This window comes from Mauremys reevesii, linkage group 1 (genome assembly GCF_016161935.1).
Source record: "Mauremys reevesii isolate NIE-2019 linkage group 1, ASM1616193v1, whole genome shotgun sequence".
In the NCBI taxonomy this organism is placed as follows: domain Eukaryota; kingdom Metazoa; phylum Chordata; order Testudines; family Geoemydidae; genus Mauremys; species Mauremys reevesii.
In genome coordinates, this window is record NC_052623.1 from 24,133,288 (window position 1) to 24,151,500 (window position 18,213).

The following is an 18,213-nucleotide window of genomic DNA, read 5'->3' on the forward strand; positions in this document are numbered from 1 at the left end:
GCAAACTTTATTGTTCCAAAATGTGGGGGGGAGGGGTTGTTAATAAATATAAGAGTCAAGATTTTCTAAAAGAGTGTCTACTTTTTGGCATCTTCGTTTATATTTCACACCTAAATAAAATGGCTTGATTTTCTTCCCATTGTCTTTTGAAAATCAGGCCACTTATTAGGTGCCTACTGTGATAGACCCAGGCCAGTTGGGTACAGCAAAATAGCAGAAGGCAGATATACTGGCCACTGGATTAACAGTTGTATTGATCAAGAAACCTATACCTATGTGCAGATGCCCATTTTTTCAAAATCTTGGATTCCATTTTTCTACAGTTGAAGTGTTTTTTGTTTCTTTGAGTTTTTTTTAACTTGGCTTAATATGAAATGTTGTGGAACAGATTTTAAATGACTGGAATAAGATGAGGGAGTATGAGGAAGAAAAGTGTCTTCATGATTCTCAAATATAACAAAGGTAATTTCATCTTGCATTTATCTATAGGAATGTTCCATCGTGATTCACCAACTGCACATGTTAATTGTCCATCATGAGCATGGAATTTGATGCAGCCATATGTTTAAAATAAAAATACAACACAAAAGAGTCTATAGAGAAAAAGCTGGGGGGCGCGGCTGAACTTGCATATTCTTGTTTATAAATACATAAGTATGTATGCTAATTGATTACATGCTTCTGAAACATAAATAAGACAAATATAAAAAAGATTAAAGTCTAGCTATACTGCAAACAATTATGAATGTGCCCAAAATTACAAAGAGGAAAAGTACCTACTCCATTGGACTGATCATAGGATTGGGCAAGAGGAATTCCTGGGTTCTTGTCTCTGCTCTTACTAGGGTGATCAGATAGCAAGTTTGAAAAATCTGGACACTTTTTTTGTGTGCATGTATATGCAGTAACTCCTCACTTAACATCATCCTCGTTAACGTTGTTACGTTGCTGAGCAATTAGGGAACATGCTCGATTAAAGCTGTGCAATGCTCCCTTATAATATTGTTTGGCAGCTGCCTGCTTTGTCCACTGCTTGCAGGAAGAGCAGCCCATTGGAGCTAGCTGGTGGGGGCTTGGAACCAGAGTGGACTGGCAGCCCCGCTATCAGCTCCCTGCTGCCCTAAGTTCTCTGTGCAGCAGCCACCCAGCAGGTTATCAATTACCAGCAGTTCAGCTGTCCCTCCCCCGACAGCCATGTACTGCTCCTGCCCTCTGCTTTGGAGCTGCTCCCCGGAGCCTCCTGCTTGCTGTGCAGGGGAGGGGGGAAGAGGGGGGCTAATGTCAGGGTGTTCCCCTCCCCATCGCCCCTGACCCCCACCCCTTTACCCCCATCTCCATAGAACGCGGGGAGGCGGGGGGGGAGACACGACGGGGCTCAGGAGGGAGGAAGCTTGCTGGCAGCAGCTGCTGTCTCAACTTGCTGATCTACTTAAAAAAGCAGTGTACTTAGAGTGGGGTCAGCATACTTAAAGGGGCAACGTGTGTGTGTGTCTCTCTCATACACATGGTGTGTGTCTCTCTCTCTCTCTCTCTCACACACACACACACACACACACACACACACACACACACTGTGTGTGTCTCTGTCTCTGTCTGCCATGCTGTGTTTCCTCCCTCCATTCGTGCTGCCTTGTAGAGTGTGAGGCTACATTAACAACAATGTGTTAACCCTTGAGGGCTCAGCCAAATGCTAGTTCATCATTTAGCCGCAAGGCATTCCCTGGGAACTATCCCACCTTCTGACTCCACCACCTCAACCAAGCTTCACAATCATCATTGCTGTGTACAGTATTAAATAAAATATAGTCTTTTGCCTGGCAAAAAAAAAATTCCCTGGAACCTAACCCCCCATTTACATTAATTCTTATGGGGAAATTGGATTTGCTTAACATACTTTTGCTTAAAGTTGCATTTTTCAGGAACAAGTGACGAGTTACTGTAGTTGTGTATATAAAACATAGCCCCTAATATCGGGACAATCCCAATAATATCAGAATGACTGGTCACACTAGCGCTGACATTGGCTGCCTCTACAACCCTGGGCAAGTCATCAGACCTTTTTGTATCAGCTTCATTCTGTGGAATGGGAAATTAAAAATTGCTTACTTACATCAGAGAGTTGTTCATTCTGAGGATTAACTTAATGAGTCAAATTCAGTGCTGCTTCAATAACTTCAGTGGAATAGTACCCCTTATGCATTTTGGTTCACTATTTGCAAAGGAATATACAAATAAAAAAAATAATATATCTGAGTGCTAAGGTAAAAGTAGTTTAAAGCCACATTTTCCTATTTCCCCTTTAATCCTGCCCTAAACACAATATGGCCAAGCTGCCCATATGCCCTTCTACAAACCCACCTTATTCTTTACTCTTACTGTGCGTATGTACACAATGGGTGCCGGGTCTTGGCTTCAGGGCAGCCTCGAGGCACTACTGTAATACAAATAAAAGGTTAACAAATAAAAAGTTTTTTAGTCTGTTTACCTGGAGAGATGAGAGACAAGGTGGGTGAGATAAAATCTTTTACAGGAGCATCTTCTGTTTGTGAAAGAGACATGGAGAGATGTAATGCTCTGTATACTACTCTCTGCAACATTCTGTAGAAGGCAGATTCCATTCGGAAACACGGTGAGATGAAGAAATCACTAGAGCGATTCTGTTCCTTAGAGAACCACACTCTGGCAAACTTTAAACAATATAATATTTCATCAGAGCTCCTGTTAAACCATCAGGCACTTTCTTTTCTGAATTTCCTTTTCCCACCACACCTGATTAGCAAGATAAATGTGTAAATAAAAGCCTTCCACTTCATTCTCAGTGTGCGCTTCCCCCCATGATTCATTCTGAGGTGCCACAATCCAGGGTTGGTGATATTAGTTTTATCGCCATGGGATCAATTCTGATATCATATACAGTGCTGTATGTATTCCACTCATTATGCTGTGGCAGGCACACGGTTTGCTGTTGAACTCTAGGAGTTCTATCGTGTTGTAAAACTAATGAAAACGGGGAAAAAGGGAAAGGTCTCCAAGTAGTTATTTCGTGTGGTTAAAATAAATTAATAAATAAATAAGACCAAACAAACCCAGCAGCCTTGGATTTGAAAGAAGCGATAAATCCAGATGGAGAAATCAAATTCAGTGGTGAGAGGGAGCAAATGTAATAATTTGTAAATCAAATGAGCAATCTAGCAATTAATCTAATGCTAAAAAAAAAGAAGCCACTAAAATGACTGCAAACGAATATGATTTGCTTAAAAAACCCTACTGAAGTAAGCAGAAGAATTTGAATAGCAGCACTCTGTACAGATACTGTTAGATGGAGAAATGGGTGAGCAATGAATTCCAGTGAACACTTTTGTTGCCTTTTAATAGGCGCTGTGTACCCTCGGAAAATTTCAGCCACCAGCCCTAGAAGTCTCAACAGCTAGGGCCATATAGCACAGAAGATTAATGGGCTACAGGGCTTTGGTTCAAGTGCAGGTTGAAAAGGGCTGGAAGTTATTAGCCTAGGTTTAAAAATATGAAAAGCTTTTAAATGGAAACACTTTTGATGAAAAATCTCTGCTCAGCTCCAGTGGTCACCATTTAATGGCAGTTCAGAGGTCTACATGGAAATACATTGCGGCTTTCAGCCCACTTCCTAGTGGACAGGTATCAATATCTCAGCACTACTTTAAACCAGTACCCTTGTCTGCAATCTCCACAGCCCTGTTGCTTCCAGAGATAGCTCTTCTTTGGGGGGAGGGATAGCTCAGTGGTTTGAGCATTGGCCTGCTAAACCCAAGGTTGTGAGTTCAATCCTTGAAGAGGCCACTTAGGGATCTGGGGCAAAAATTGGTCCTGCTAGTGAAGGTAGGGGGCTGGACTCAATGACCTTTCAAGGTCCCTTCCAGTTCAAGGAGATTGGTATATCTCCAATTATTAAATTAAAATTCCATGGCACAGCTGAGGCACATTTTCAGGTTACTGCAGGCACCTGCACAACTGTTCCCTGTTCTCTGGGTACATAGAAGACATCAGTGTTGTCAGTCCAACACCCAATGTGAGTACAAACTTCACCTTAAAACTTTCATTATCCTCTTGCAATGCCCCTTCATCTGCCAAAGTGTTTTTGGAGGTTTATTAGAAGAAAGAGAAAGCGGTGGAAATTTTCCTTTATTTTCAGCCTTTGTAATGATCAGGTAGAGGGCTTAGATTAGCACCTTTATTATTATTATTGTTTAGGCAAACAGTCTCCCTCATCCTATGGCCTATGGCCAAGAAACCTTAGCATCAATAACCTAAATGCATTGTGAGCTTGGTATTTTTGAAAGTGAGGCACCCAACTCCTATTGAATTTCAAAGGGAGTTGGGCACTTTTCACACTCATCACCCCTTTGGACTTGTAGCAGAGCTGAGGGTCCTCAATACCCCCCAAGATGCACTCAGGTCCTCACACACAAGCATACAGGGTAAAATGGATAGGGTGGAAGTGGAGCATGAGCATGTCTGAGAAGATATGGGCTTGAGCATGATCCTCATTATACTAACAAAGAACTTAACTACACATGCCTCTCTTTGGCCTTATCCCCTTTCCTATGTAGGAATAAACTGGCAGTCAGCAAGCAGCACTTTCATTAGTGCAGGATTGCATTCCTCTGCACTTCTATACGCCCATTTCTATCTCACGCTTATACATGCAACACCCCATACCTGCACGTATGACATCTAGCTCTATATGTACTAGGAAGAGTAATTTAGATGGAAAATAGATTTAATTTCAGCAGCGGTCTCATTCTATGTAACTATGAATGATGATGATTTTGAACACTTGATAGGATAGTATCATACATTATAGATTTGACTTTAAAGATTTTTCTGTGTTAGTGAGACTTTGCTTTACTTCCCCCCCACCCCGCCCCCATAACCCACAATTACTCAAGGATTCACTGATTCAGAGACTCCAAGGCCAGACTGGAACACTATGATCATCTAGTCTGACCTCCTGTACACACAGGCTATAGATCTTCCCCCAGAAGGTTGACTAAAGCATGTTTTTTTAAATAGTTATCTAATCTCATTTCTAAGACGCACTGGTGATTTCACCACCTCCCCTGGTAAACTGTTCCAATATTTAATTACCATCACTATTAGGAAACTGCAGTTTATTTCAAGGTCGAATTTCTCTAACTTCAACTTCCAGTCAATCTTGTCATGTCTTTGTCTATTAGATTGAAAAGCCTTTACTGTCAAATATCTTTTGCATGTGTAAGTACCAATGCACAGTGACCAAGGTACCTCACAATCTTATCTTTGACATAAGTATATAACACAAAGGATCTTGGGGAAAAACAAAATTGCTTCAGGCCAGATACTCGGCTGTTGTAACTTGGTGTAACTCAGTTAAGTCAATAGATCTATGCTGATTTACAACATCTAAGTATTCATAGGGTGACCAGATGTCCCGTTTTTAAATGGGACAGCCCCATATTTAAGTCCTCCTGCAGGTGTCCTGACTTTTTCTTAAAAAACTGGCAATTTGTCCCATATTTTCTGTCTTCCCCCATCAGTACTGGTGGGTCCTGCTGCTGGCCAGATCCCTGATCGCCTGCTGCCCTCCCACCACCAGTGAGGGGAGGGGACCCAGTGGCTGACGATGAGAGTGGGTTTCCCAGGCTGGGGGTGGGGCAAAACAGCAGCATGCGGGGCTGGCCACTCCCCCTGCTGGTTCATCAGCACAGCCCTCACTGCGTGCCAGCTCTCAGCCAACAGGGCCTCTTCCCATGTCCCGTTTCTGGCAGGCACTGGCTGCATGCTGTGAGCGGTTGTGGCTGGTGAGTGTGGGCAGGTGCCAGGCGGCAGCAGGTTACGTGTCTCCTCTGCTGCCAACCCATTGGCCTTTTACATGCTCCCCCTCTCACTGTCCTCTCCCTGCTTTCCCTCTTTCTCTCCCTCTCCTACTGTCCTCTCCATGCTTCACCCTCCCCCTCCAGCCCCACTGCTCCTCCATATCCCCCCGCCGAGGCACATCCTGCTCCCAGGGCTGTGCGGAGAACCAGCCCCTGGTCAGAGTGCTCAACTCACCAACAGCCTGGTCAGCAGGCTCCTTCTTTCCCCCACTGCCTCTGGCTGGGCTAGTGCCCCAGGAAAGGCCAATACCGTCCAGGCCGGGGCACTGGCCGAGGGAGCTGAGCCCTGCATGTTCCAAGACCTGCAGAGCGCTGGCACAGAGAAGCCTCTCCTCCCCTCAGCTAAGCTCTGGAGTGGTGGGAGGGGAGTGATTTCCAGCCTGTTCACACCCTGACCCTGCAGGCTCCAGAGCACCTTCTTCACCAGCCCCCACCCTGGGGTGATGGGTTCCCCCTGGGGTGCCACCTGGAACTGGGGTACCAGTGAGCCCCCCAACCCACCAGCCTGGGCTCCCACTCACCCTGTAATGCTGTGAAAAGCTGCAGACATGCTCCTGGTCTCACACTTTCACCAGCACACAGGTAGGGACACACCCAGCTATAGTAACACACAGACAGGCTTTCTGACCAGCCCCTGCATGGGAAGGCTATACAGCTAGGGCACGTGCCAGCTTCTCAGGAGCACACCCTTTCTGGAGGGTAAACCCAAAATTATACCATCTTGAGCTGCACAGGGAACTGTACAGCATAAGCTCATGAAATTCGCCCCCTCCCTCAATGTGGAGGAAGATATGCAACAGCTTTCCACCCCCAAGTTATAATTTCCACACACTGGATTTAGACAAAACAAAAACAAGTTTATTAACTACAAAAGATAGATTTTAAGTGGTCATAAGGGATACCAAACAGATCAAAGCAGATTACCTCACAAATAAATAAAAACACAATCTAAGATTAATATACTCAAGAGGTTGGATATGAGTAGCAAATTCTCACCCTAAATGGTGATTTAAGCAGGTTGCAGAGATTATTAAAGGGCAAACTGCACTTGCTTGCATCTTTAAACCCCAGGTATTCCTTTCATAGGCTAGAAATCTCCCTAGCCTGGGTTCAGCCCTTCTTCCTCAGTCCAGTCCTTTTTCCTTGGGTGTTTCCAGCAGTCTTCTTGGGCAGGGAGTCAGTGAAGAACCTGGATCATGTCACTCCCCACCTTAAATAGCTTTTGCACATGGTCTCCAGGCTTAGTTCCCACATCTTTCAGTGGAAAAACTCTGGTATTCCAAGATGGAGTCCAGTATCAGGTGACTTGGTCACATGTCCCTGTAGGGTCACAGCAGCCATGACTCAGAGGCTGTTTGTAGAGTCCTCAGGAAGGCTTCCTGGTGGGAGATTAGCTTCTTCTAAAACCTATTGTTCTCCCTAATGGCTCTTCCAAACCAGCCATCTAGACTGATTGCATTCTGCCTAGTGGGCATTCCCCAGGTGTAAACACATTTGTAATAGAGCCATAGGTAATATTCCTAACTTTAGATACCAAAATAATACATGCATACAAATAGGATAATCATATTCAGTGAATCATAACCTTTTCAGTGATATCTTACATGGCCTATCCTGCATAAAACACATCATAGTTATGCCATAATCATAATAATATTGCTATGAAGGATATGGGGTGTAATGCCACACCTGGGTCCTGACCCCAGGGAGCACGGGACTACTCCATCCCCTAGGCACCCTCCCCTGCTGAGTCACCTCTCTGGCTGGGTTTGCTGGGCCCTGGTGCACAATTCATCCTTAGGGCTTAACCCCTTCCTGCCCGCATTGTAGCTGGGGGACAGGAGATGGCTGAGTTATGTTGGTGGCCAGAAGCTACCTGAAGGTGTTAGCTGCCTTTCAATACTGTGCGGGCAGGAAGGGACAAGCTGCTTCCAGCCACAGGGGAAGAGATGAGCTTTGCAAAGACACGGGCCAGGTCATCCCTTCTCTTCCCTCCTCCCCTGAGGCTGGAAGCAGCTCCCATCCCTTCCTTCCCTCATAGTGCTGAAAGGGTGCTTCTGGCCACATTCTGGTGTGAACCCTGACAGAAATCTGGGGAAGGGGCATGTGACTGTGTGTGCCCCCCCACCCCATATTGCATCAGGAAGATGTAGCACCTGATACCAGGAGAGAGGGGGTCCATCCTGGGGGCCCAGCCAGGAATGGAGCGCTGAGAGTGCCGGGCTGGGAGCATTGGGTCAGTTGGTCTCCCCACCTCTGTGAGAGAGGCGTATGGGAGTGTGTGTGTGTGTGTGTGTGTGTGTGTCACCTATCCCCATGTATGTGTGTGTGGGGGGGGTAGGTGTGTGTGTCACCCTCCCTGTGTGAACCTTAAAGCCTTAAAGATAAGAAAGTAAATATAAAGAATCCAATTACGCAGTATTTCTTTAGAACAGGGGCTCAGTCAACTTGATGTTAATTTGAACACTTGTACCACATAGTTCAGACTGATTGCCACTGAACTTGGTTGAATACGAGTAATTTTACCAGGTGTCCCATATTCAGCATTGGGAAATATGGTCACCCTAAATATTCACCACTTTTTCCGTATTTATCTGTGATCCTAGGGGAACTGAAACCCACTGGGACAGTGCCTTGAAGAGTGTGATATCAAACTGTCAAATTAATTAGAAATTAAAAAAAAATGCCTTCCTGAACCCAAAAACAAGTCTAAACAATCTGGTTTTAGTTGTCTTATGTGTGACAGGATGTTTCTGCTTTCATCCAACAGAAATATGAAAGATGATACTGATGCATATAAAAGGATGCATAATTAACATGGAAGTTGTAAAGCAAAGCTTGCTTTTGTTTAGCATTACTGTAGATAACGTTCTGTGTATTGATCTCCTCAAAGTGGGTAATTTGGGGAAAATATGGTGTCTTTTACCGTTGCTTTTGTCCTATTGCTCCAGTCAGGATACTTCGCAACCAGCATTGACTACCATGACTCCACAAATGTAATACCAGATTTTGATATTGGCATTTAAACCCTTCAATAATGTAAGTCTAATTTCTTGTCACTTGTCCCAGTGTGACAGCTGAGATTGCAGGCTTCAGACTGCTAACCAGCTCCAACTATAAACTGGAAAGTTCAAGTCTGAATATCTGGAAAGCTTCCTCCTCAGCATATACCAGAGTCTCCTTTGGGAGAAACTTAATTTTGCTTTTGTTTTCTATTTGAGTTATGTACTTTCTTGTTGCACTGTGTAATTTGGGGTAGTGTTGGTCAACATTTTTTGTCAACTGTTTCAATGGAAAATTGGGTTTTTCTCCCCTTTATCCCCCATGACAAATGTTTCCTTGCAATTATTTTGTTGACAAATGCCTGAAAACCAAAACATTTCAATTTGGAAATGCTGCAATGGTGCCTCATGGGAGTTGTAGTTCAGTCATCTCATGTCTAGTCTCCTCTATTGTCCAGACTCCCCAGCTGGAATACTTTTTCCATCATGTACCACAGCCAGTGACACTGGCACAGTGTCCCCTCACTGCTTCTTGAACACCAGTCCATGGCTGGCCACAGTTGCCTCTGCAGTGCCCCACCCCTCTTTTCTGCTTCATAGGGCTCCTCAAAAAAACGCCATGGGAAAATTAGAAGTTTCCCCACGTGGGGTCCAATTTATTCAGTCCTCAAGTCTACACTGGCCTTCTGGGTCCCAACTTCAGTTCAGCATCTTTCTCTGCTTAACTGGGGGATTCCCAGCCTGCCTTCCCAGAGCTGGGTCGTAGTTCAGTGTCTCTGCAAGAGCCAGCCTTGCTCCTTTCAGCTGCAGCTTCCAGCCAGTTACAGCTTCTCAGGCTCCTGTTTCCTGAGCATCCCCCAGCTTACTGCCGGGCCTCAGGCAGTCCTCAGCTACTTTCCTCAGCCTCACCCCCGTTGTGGCTTCCTACTGCCTTTTTATACAGGAATCACTTCCTTCCTCTCAAGTGAGGCTCATCTTGTAATTAGGGCTGACTTAGCCCTAGCATGGGCTCTCTGGCCCACAAGCAAGCCACCCTGTTGCAGATACCTGTGGGGAATTACCTCCCCTTGCCAAGGAGGAAGACCAGGTGCACCATGAGATGTAGGCTGACCAGGGACCCTGGCAAAAGGGAGCATGAGGCCTCCACCCTACATTTCCAGGGCATTCCCAAAACAAAATATGTTGCCGTTTGGCCAAAATATTTCAGTATTGGAAATTTAACTAGCTCTGTTATTGGGCTTGATTTTTTTCACCAGTGTACTTCCTTGCATGGATAGGTATGCCAAGTTAAAATTTAGCTCTGCCTCTATAGCATAATAAATTAATCCTTCCTGTCCTCTTGCCTTGATAGGTGGCTAAAAACAGACCTTAAAGCATTAACAAAGAGACTGGAATTTTGTTTTCTCACCCCACTGTACAATGATCTATCACTGCTCCTCCAGTGGAAAGTAACTGTGCCAGAAGTTACATGTTCTGCTATTTACATGCACAAATAAACGTTAAATCTTCCCTCCTTTTCCAGTCTCCCCATTTCTCTGCAAACTGCATGTTCTGGGGAATCTGCATGTAAAATTTAAAATAATATGATCTGCCTCAAACACATCTGAGATGATGTCTTTTGTGCTTGCCATCTAATGTACGGCAACAACAGTTATTTTTTTCCCACTAGAAAAAGAAAAGGCACATTATCTCAATCAGGATCTTTAAAAAAATGTTAAAAGAGCTACAGAAAACTCATTTGGTGAAAGTCTCAAAGGAGATATGATTCTTTCCCAATCTCCATTTAAAAAGGCTTTTAGAGTTTACCAACATTTGATTTGAATTATTCAGTTTAAGCTAACTTGATACATTATTCATATTAAGTGACACACATAAATAATGCCAATTTTATCTCCAAAAGGTATTTTTATAAGCTTATGCAGATGCAGGTTGTAGTTTATTGCTGAGGTATTGCCAACTCATTAGTAGCGAAGTTTTGTAAAAGATTTCTCCTCAGCCCAATAGAGAAAGAGTTGACAAGTCAGTCCACGTGAAGATGCATTCTGAATATATCTCCTGAACATTAGTATAGCCATGCTCAAAATGATACAAATGCAGCCTTTAAACACACATATTTTCTCCCCCTTGCATATGCTTAAATGTTGTGTAGCTATTGTGTGTGCTGTCTGCAGGGGGGTGAATTTCATCCATTGATAGCAAGGGAAACTGAATGAGTTTGGTACATCTGAAGACTAGGGTACCTATTACTGAGCCCAGCTCATCAACATTTTTGCATGTTCTTAAGTTTAGCCCTATTCAGCAAAGTACTTAAGCATATGCTTAAATTTAACTATGTGCTTCAGTCCTATGAATGTCAGTGGAACTTAAGCATGTACCTTAAGTTTCTTTGCTGACTATGGGCCCACTGAGGAGATTTCCAAAAGCACAAAATGTCAAGTAGGTGCTTAATTCCTATTGACTTTCAGTGAGAATTAGGTACTAACACAGATTGTGTGTTTAAAAACCTCACCCTATGTGTGCTTAAATTTGGGCAAACAAGTTTGAAAATGTTGCTTTTAGGGCCTGCTCCATGTCCTGTAATAATCAAGGAGATGCTTTATGGCTATTGGGAGTTTTCTAGCACTTGAATTTGTGTTGAATTAGGGCTTTAATCTCTTTAAAATGTGTGTGTGCGCGTGTGTGTGGAGGGGGGATACTCACCTCAGAAGGGCTGTTGTGGAGTTTTATGATTTATGCAAAACGCTGTGACATCTGCAAGCAGAAGATGCTTTAGAAACACAAATGTTAATATATAAAAATATTCCTAAATGAACATTCTCTTCTTAGTGAAAGGGGAGGACTGTTTTTACCAGTGACTGCTAGTGCTGCTCCGATTTCTTTTTGTGAAGTTGTTAGATTCCTAATCGTGCTAATCAGTCCATATCATCTTTATGTTTCAAATGGTTTTCTCAGAATTACACAGGCAAGAGTTGTCATTGTTTCCTATTTTATGATCCATAGACTTGTCAGGTGCTTTTTTTTTGCTGATTTCCTTTTGTTTCTATTTGATTGAATAACTCCTTATCACACTGGTCTGTGTGAACAAAGTGTCATTCTTCTGTGCATGGAAATATGGGTATTTCTTCTCTGTTTCTCTTGCACATCTTTGAGTAACGGCACACAGAGATATCTTTTGTCTCTTATTCTGTATCTGTATCTACTGATCAGTCCTTGTCCTCTATTACCTTTTCAAATGATGTATGAGTGTCTGTATTTGGTTACATTTCCCTAGAATTAAGGTCCCAGTTCAGCAGGTACTAAAGCATGTTCCTAACCCATTGGAATGACACTAGATATGTCTACACCGCACACTAAGCCTAGGATCTGACTCAGGTTGGAGACCAAGTCCCCCTTCCATCCACACCCAAATCAGTCTGACTCAGGTCAGCAAGCAATCAGGACCTGGGTCCCAGGAACCTGCCGGTAGTCTGGGGGGAGGGAGGGGGCATCAGAGCCTGAGTACCCCTGTGACTTGAGTCCAAGCCCTGTAATTTTGCAGTGTGTACACAACTCAAATCTACAGATCTATGTCAGAAGATCTGTGTAGTGTAGTATGGATACATTAGCACAGCTGTGAGACCCGGGTCCAGCAACTGGGAACCCAAGTTTACAATGAAGTGTGGATGCTCAAGCATGGGCTTGGAAATGTCAGGTCCCACCGACCTGGGTTTACAATGCAGTGTAGACATAGAGTCATAGATTTAAAGCTAGACACATACCTAATTACATTCCTGAAATGAGGCATATTTGCTGATCCTCTATTGTCCATTTGTAGGCAAGTAAGTTGTCTTTGCAAAGGCTAGTAGATGTGGGGATAGAGCCTGCAGGAATGGAAAAGGCTCTTGTGGCATTGATTAGATCATTAAAAATGCAGGTAGCTGGGCATGTGTTGACCGTAAGAAACAGTCAGCAACTTACCTATCAGGTTCAATAGCGATGAGTTTCATGAGATCTCTAGACTTTCTCTTTGTGAGTGCTGGGGAACAGTCTGTAGTTGTACATATTTGTACCAATGATGTAAGAGAGGTTGTGGAAGCTAACTTTAGATTGCTAGGAAGGTGTCTTAGGCAGCTCTTCCAGAAATGCTTCCAGTTCCATGTATGTGCAGAAACAACTAGATTGGGGGTGTTGAGAAGAATTGCAGGGTCTCAGTACAAGGATGAAAACATGTGAATAAGAGGGGTTTACTTTTATTAGGCACTGAGGAACATTCTGGGGCCAGAGCATCCTGTAAAGGAGGGTTGGACCAAAAATAACTGTAAGCACGTTGAAATAATAAAGTTTTGGGAAACTGTTTAGTTAGGGGGTAAGACAGTGAGTGGAGAGAAGCGTTAGTGTTGGACATAGACATCACTTAGAGATGTCTATCATGGAAAGTAACCAGTAAAAGATGGGACAGAAAACACAGCTGAACTAGACCAGGGATAGGTAAAAATCAGAGGCAGTCTGTGAAATCAAGATGTCAGACTAAGGAGTTAACAATAGGCACATAAGATGTAAGAATCTATATAGAAAAGCAAGAAGCTTAGAAGCAAAAATAGGTGAACTACAATGCCTGGCCTCATCTCTCAGTTTAGAGTAGTTTTACATCCCATTTGCAGTAGGACACTTCTGTGGCTAAGGATCATTAAACATGGGGCACCAACCTTCTTGTTGCTAATGTATTTCACTAACCTCCCACATGGAGAGAGTGGATTTCCTTAGGGAACTAACCAAAGAGAAGTATAACTAAAGGCTTTTGCTTTCTTCAGAAGCTCATCCCTCTGGAGCCATATGAGCTCTTCGGTTTCACAGCATCACAAGTGGTCATTTTAGCTGATGTCTGGAAGAGAGGCAGGGTTAATGCCATGAAGGCAGATACACAAAAAACAAACAATAATACGCTCAACCCATTTTAAAACCTGCTGTAATCACTGGGGAAGGAAAAAAAACCTGCTTCAAAGAATTTTGTGTTTAAAAGTACTTTTTACTTTGAAAGTTTTTAAAATTTGATGCATGTGAACGATTCCCTTTCCCAAAAGACTCTACAAAGCTAGCTGCAGAAGGAGGTGCGCTAAAGAATAGGAAAACCAGGGGGAAAAAACCTTTAAAATCACTTTAATAAAAATGGTTTATTTCTCTGGGGTTTCTTACTTCTGGTCTTGGTGGGCTTTTTATGGTGCACCTCTGACTTTATTGGATATTGTGCATCTGTGTAGCACAAAGCAAATAGCACGGCAGTCAGGAGCCTGTCTTCTCTGTGTGAGAGGATGAGCAAGGATATTTCATTCCATACATCTTTCACAGTCTTGCTCTGTGATTCCACAAAGACATCCAGGCTGTACCTTCAACACAAAAGGAGGAACAAAAAGCTAAAAGAAGAGAAAATAGATTTGGAAAATTCTGCTGAGGCACATTGAGCCTGGATGTAATTGCACGGCCAAAATCCAGAAGCTGACCCTAAATTCAGAGGGCACCTTTTGCAACATAAAGAAGAAATATCACTGTTTCAGATGGTGTATCTAAATTCCGGAGCAGATTCCACTCAGGTAGTGCAAAATGTAGTAAAACCTGGCTGCATCTCCCTCCGTGGGTTCCCTCAGCATAGATTCATAGATTCTAAGGCCAGAAGAGACAACTGTGGTCATCTGGTCTGTCCTCCTGTATAACATAGGTTATAGAACTTCCCCAAAAATAATTCCTGGAGCAGATCTTTTGGGAAAATATCCAATCTTGATTTAAACATTGGATCAAAGTTGAGACTCCACCACAACTGTTGGTAAATTGTTCCAGTGGGTAATTACTCTCACCATTAAAAATGTTTATTTTATTTCCAGGATGAATTTGTCTAGCTTCAACTCCCAGCCATTGGATCATGTTATACCTCTCTCTGCTAGTTGGAAGAGCCCATTATTAAATATTTGTTCCCCATGCAGATACTTATAGACTGTAATTGAGTCATCCCTTACTCTTCTCTTTGTTAAGCTAAATAGATTGAGCTCCTTGAGTCTATCACTATAAGGTATGTTTTATAATCATTTACTCACTTTCATGGTTCATCTTTGAACCCTCTCCAATATATCAACATCCTTCTTGAGTGGTGGACACCAGAACTGGACACAGTATTTCAGCAGAGGTCGCACCAGTGCCAAATATCGAGGTAAAATAACCTCTCTACTTCTACATGAGACTCCTGTTTATGCATCACAGGATCACATTAGCTCTTTTGCAGTTTTTAGCATCACACTGGGAGCTGATGATCCACCTTGACACCCAATTTTTTCTCAGAATTGTTGCTTCCCAGGATAGAGTAAGTATGGCCTGTGTTCTTTGTTCCTAGATTTATATTTACATTGAGCCATTGTCATGCTCTCTGGAGCGGTTCATGACCATGAATGCTGGCCGCAGGGCAGACCGTCAGAAAACAGGATAAACTGTTGGTGTGTTCTATAATTAGATGACAAATGTGAACTTCTGGATCACTATCCCACTCTTAACATGGAGTCACAGACAGTCCCCTTAGATTCTTCAGCCTATCTTGCCACCCAGACAAATTGGCTTTGTGATAAAAGGTCATTTACATAAAAAAATCACACCACATTCAGTTTGCTCCCAGTCCCAAGACATCAGTCACTTACCCCAGATCAGTTAGTATCCTAGATCTTATCCCAAAGACAACTCCAGTAGCCAATTCTATAGTAAACTAACTCAAGTTTTATTAGCTAAGAAAAGGAAATGAGAGTTATTGAGAGGTTAAAGCAGGTAAAATGTACGTACAGATGAATTACAGTCTATAATTCCAAGGGGTAACAGAGATGTAGTGTTCTGCCAGTTTCCCAAAAGTCTCTCAGTGCTACCCAGAATAACTCTGGGGATCTCCGCCTTCTCGTTCAGTTATTCCACCCTGTTAGAACTCAAACAGTTCAGAGATGCAGGTTCTTTCTATCAATCCATACTTACTGCTCCTTCTCACAGAAAACAAGCTGATAAGGTCACTACCGATGTGGGCTCTTCCTTTGACCTTGAGTCATCACACACGATAACGACTTGCTTTGAAATTAGCACGTTTCTGTTAAAGTTCTTCATTTGCATTATACATGGCTTCTTTCTCATTTGATGGGTTATTTAATTACAGGGGTATACAAAATGTAAATGTTTGCTACTACACTATAATGGGATACATATAAGTGAAAATAATGCTAGTAATATCCCATTAGTTTTCATCAAATGTAACCACCAAATACACTCTTATACATTGACCAATCTCTTTGATCTACACTAATACACAAGCGAATTGGCCTGCCTTCCGGCTATGCATTTGTAAGCATTCAGTGAGACCTGGGGCTTTGGCATGAGCTGGCACCTGGTTTGCCAGCACCACAGCCATATTAAAATGCATATTGTTTGCTTTTGCCCAATTTATTATGTGATCCAGATTGCTCTGAATTAGTGACCCATCTTCTCCATTACTTACCTCTCCCCCCATTTTTGTGTCCTCTGCAATCTTTATCAGTCATTGTTTTATGTTTTGAGGGAGTCAATCTCCCACTGGGCGTAGCATTGGTGTATGCCACCATCATTGTGACCCCAGTGCTGGGAGCTAGAAGGGGCATGACCAGAGTTTGTGGACTCTTACCATCTGAGTCAGTTTTGAGCAGCCCTTAGGTTGTTAGGGTGGTGGCCAGCCAGAGAATCAGAGAGCCATCACCAACTTTCTGTCCCTTTTCCCTTTTGTGCACAGCTTCTGGGCTTCTGTCTAGCCACACTGGGCTTCATTTTGCTCTCTTACAGCAGTGCAGGCTGGAACAAACCTCATGGAGTGATGTATGGAGGAGATGAAATGAATGGAAAACAATGTTTATGACCAAAAACCTGTTCAAGGCTGTTGAGTCCCTCTGCATTTGGAGGCATGCCATCTACAATGGGTGCGGGGGAAAGGGGCAAGGTGGGAATGGGGTAGAACTGGGGAATTGCTTATCTCTGCCGCATCACTCCCTGGCTGTTCTTCATGGTTTGCTTTGCGTGAGATACTGCTAATCTGCCACTTCCCTCCATCAAACCCTTCCCTCCATTTCATCTCCTCCATGCCAAACATGGATGGGGAGCTCACCATGGCAGGAGTCTGTTTGCAGAGGAGTGTGGAGGCCCCAGGATGCATTAATTGTCCTGTGACTCTCAAGACATGCCTAGGCTATGCCTATCCCCTTTATATGGACAGTTCAGTGGACACGCCAGGGCCTTAAAGCTGTGGAATTTTAAAAATTAATGTTTCTCTCTCTGTAGCTTGTATACCAATTTTAGCCCTATGTATTTTTAAATGCCACTTTCATTTTTTTAGCACTGCATCCACATGGGGAGGGAGTCATTGGTCAGGGAGAGGACAGGGATTGAGAGAGGGACCCCCAAAGGAAAAATCTGCCAAGAGACCATAATGGCTGACATCAATGAGGCCAGATCCTTATCTCCTTTAAAACAGTGTAGCTCCATTTACACTAGCTGAGGATCTGGCCTAGTTACCTACTTTGTATGGGCACATTAGCCATAACAGAAGCCTGAAAGGAAAAGCAAATTGGCATTACCGGGCACTAGTGACAACGTGGAGTTGTGATGGAGTTATGCCAGCAGATAACTGGGCACCATCTTCCTCCCAGACTTTCTACCACTGCATGACTCCATTATAATTCCACTGTTTCAGTAGAGTTGCACTGGCATAAACCTGGAGTAGGTCAATGGTGAATCAGGTCCAGGCTTGTAAGTCTCAATGGCCTTTGCACCACATGTGACTGACAGGTAGGCATGCAAAGTCTGCTTAAGCCTACATGCTGTATGACTGGCATACTGTGGTGACCCTAAAATACAATTATCTTTGTAACTGTAGAATTCACTTTGACCTTCCTGTACTTAATGTGTGAAATACCTTGAATACTGCAATATTGAGTAAGCAGTCCTTCTTTGTTCACTATCCACTCACTACACAATACTAAAAAAAAAAAAAAAAATTGTATTTCTACAGCACTTTCACTCCTTAGATCTAAAAGCTTTAGAGTAAATATAATTATCCCAACTTAGGTGAGGAACTAGAAGTGTGGAGGGGTAATATCCACTAGGCAACAAGCAGCAAGATTCAGTAACATGATAAGTGTTTTGGGGGGAATTAGCATATGCCAATTACTAACTATTGCATTCATTTCCCCCTCTAGCCACTCATTAGATAACCTAAGAATGTTTTAACCTAGGCAAACAATGTATTTTTTAACCATTTTGCTGAAACTTTCAAGATAAATTCGGGCTGAGGCAGACAC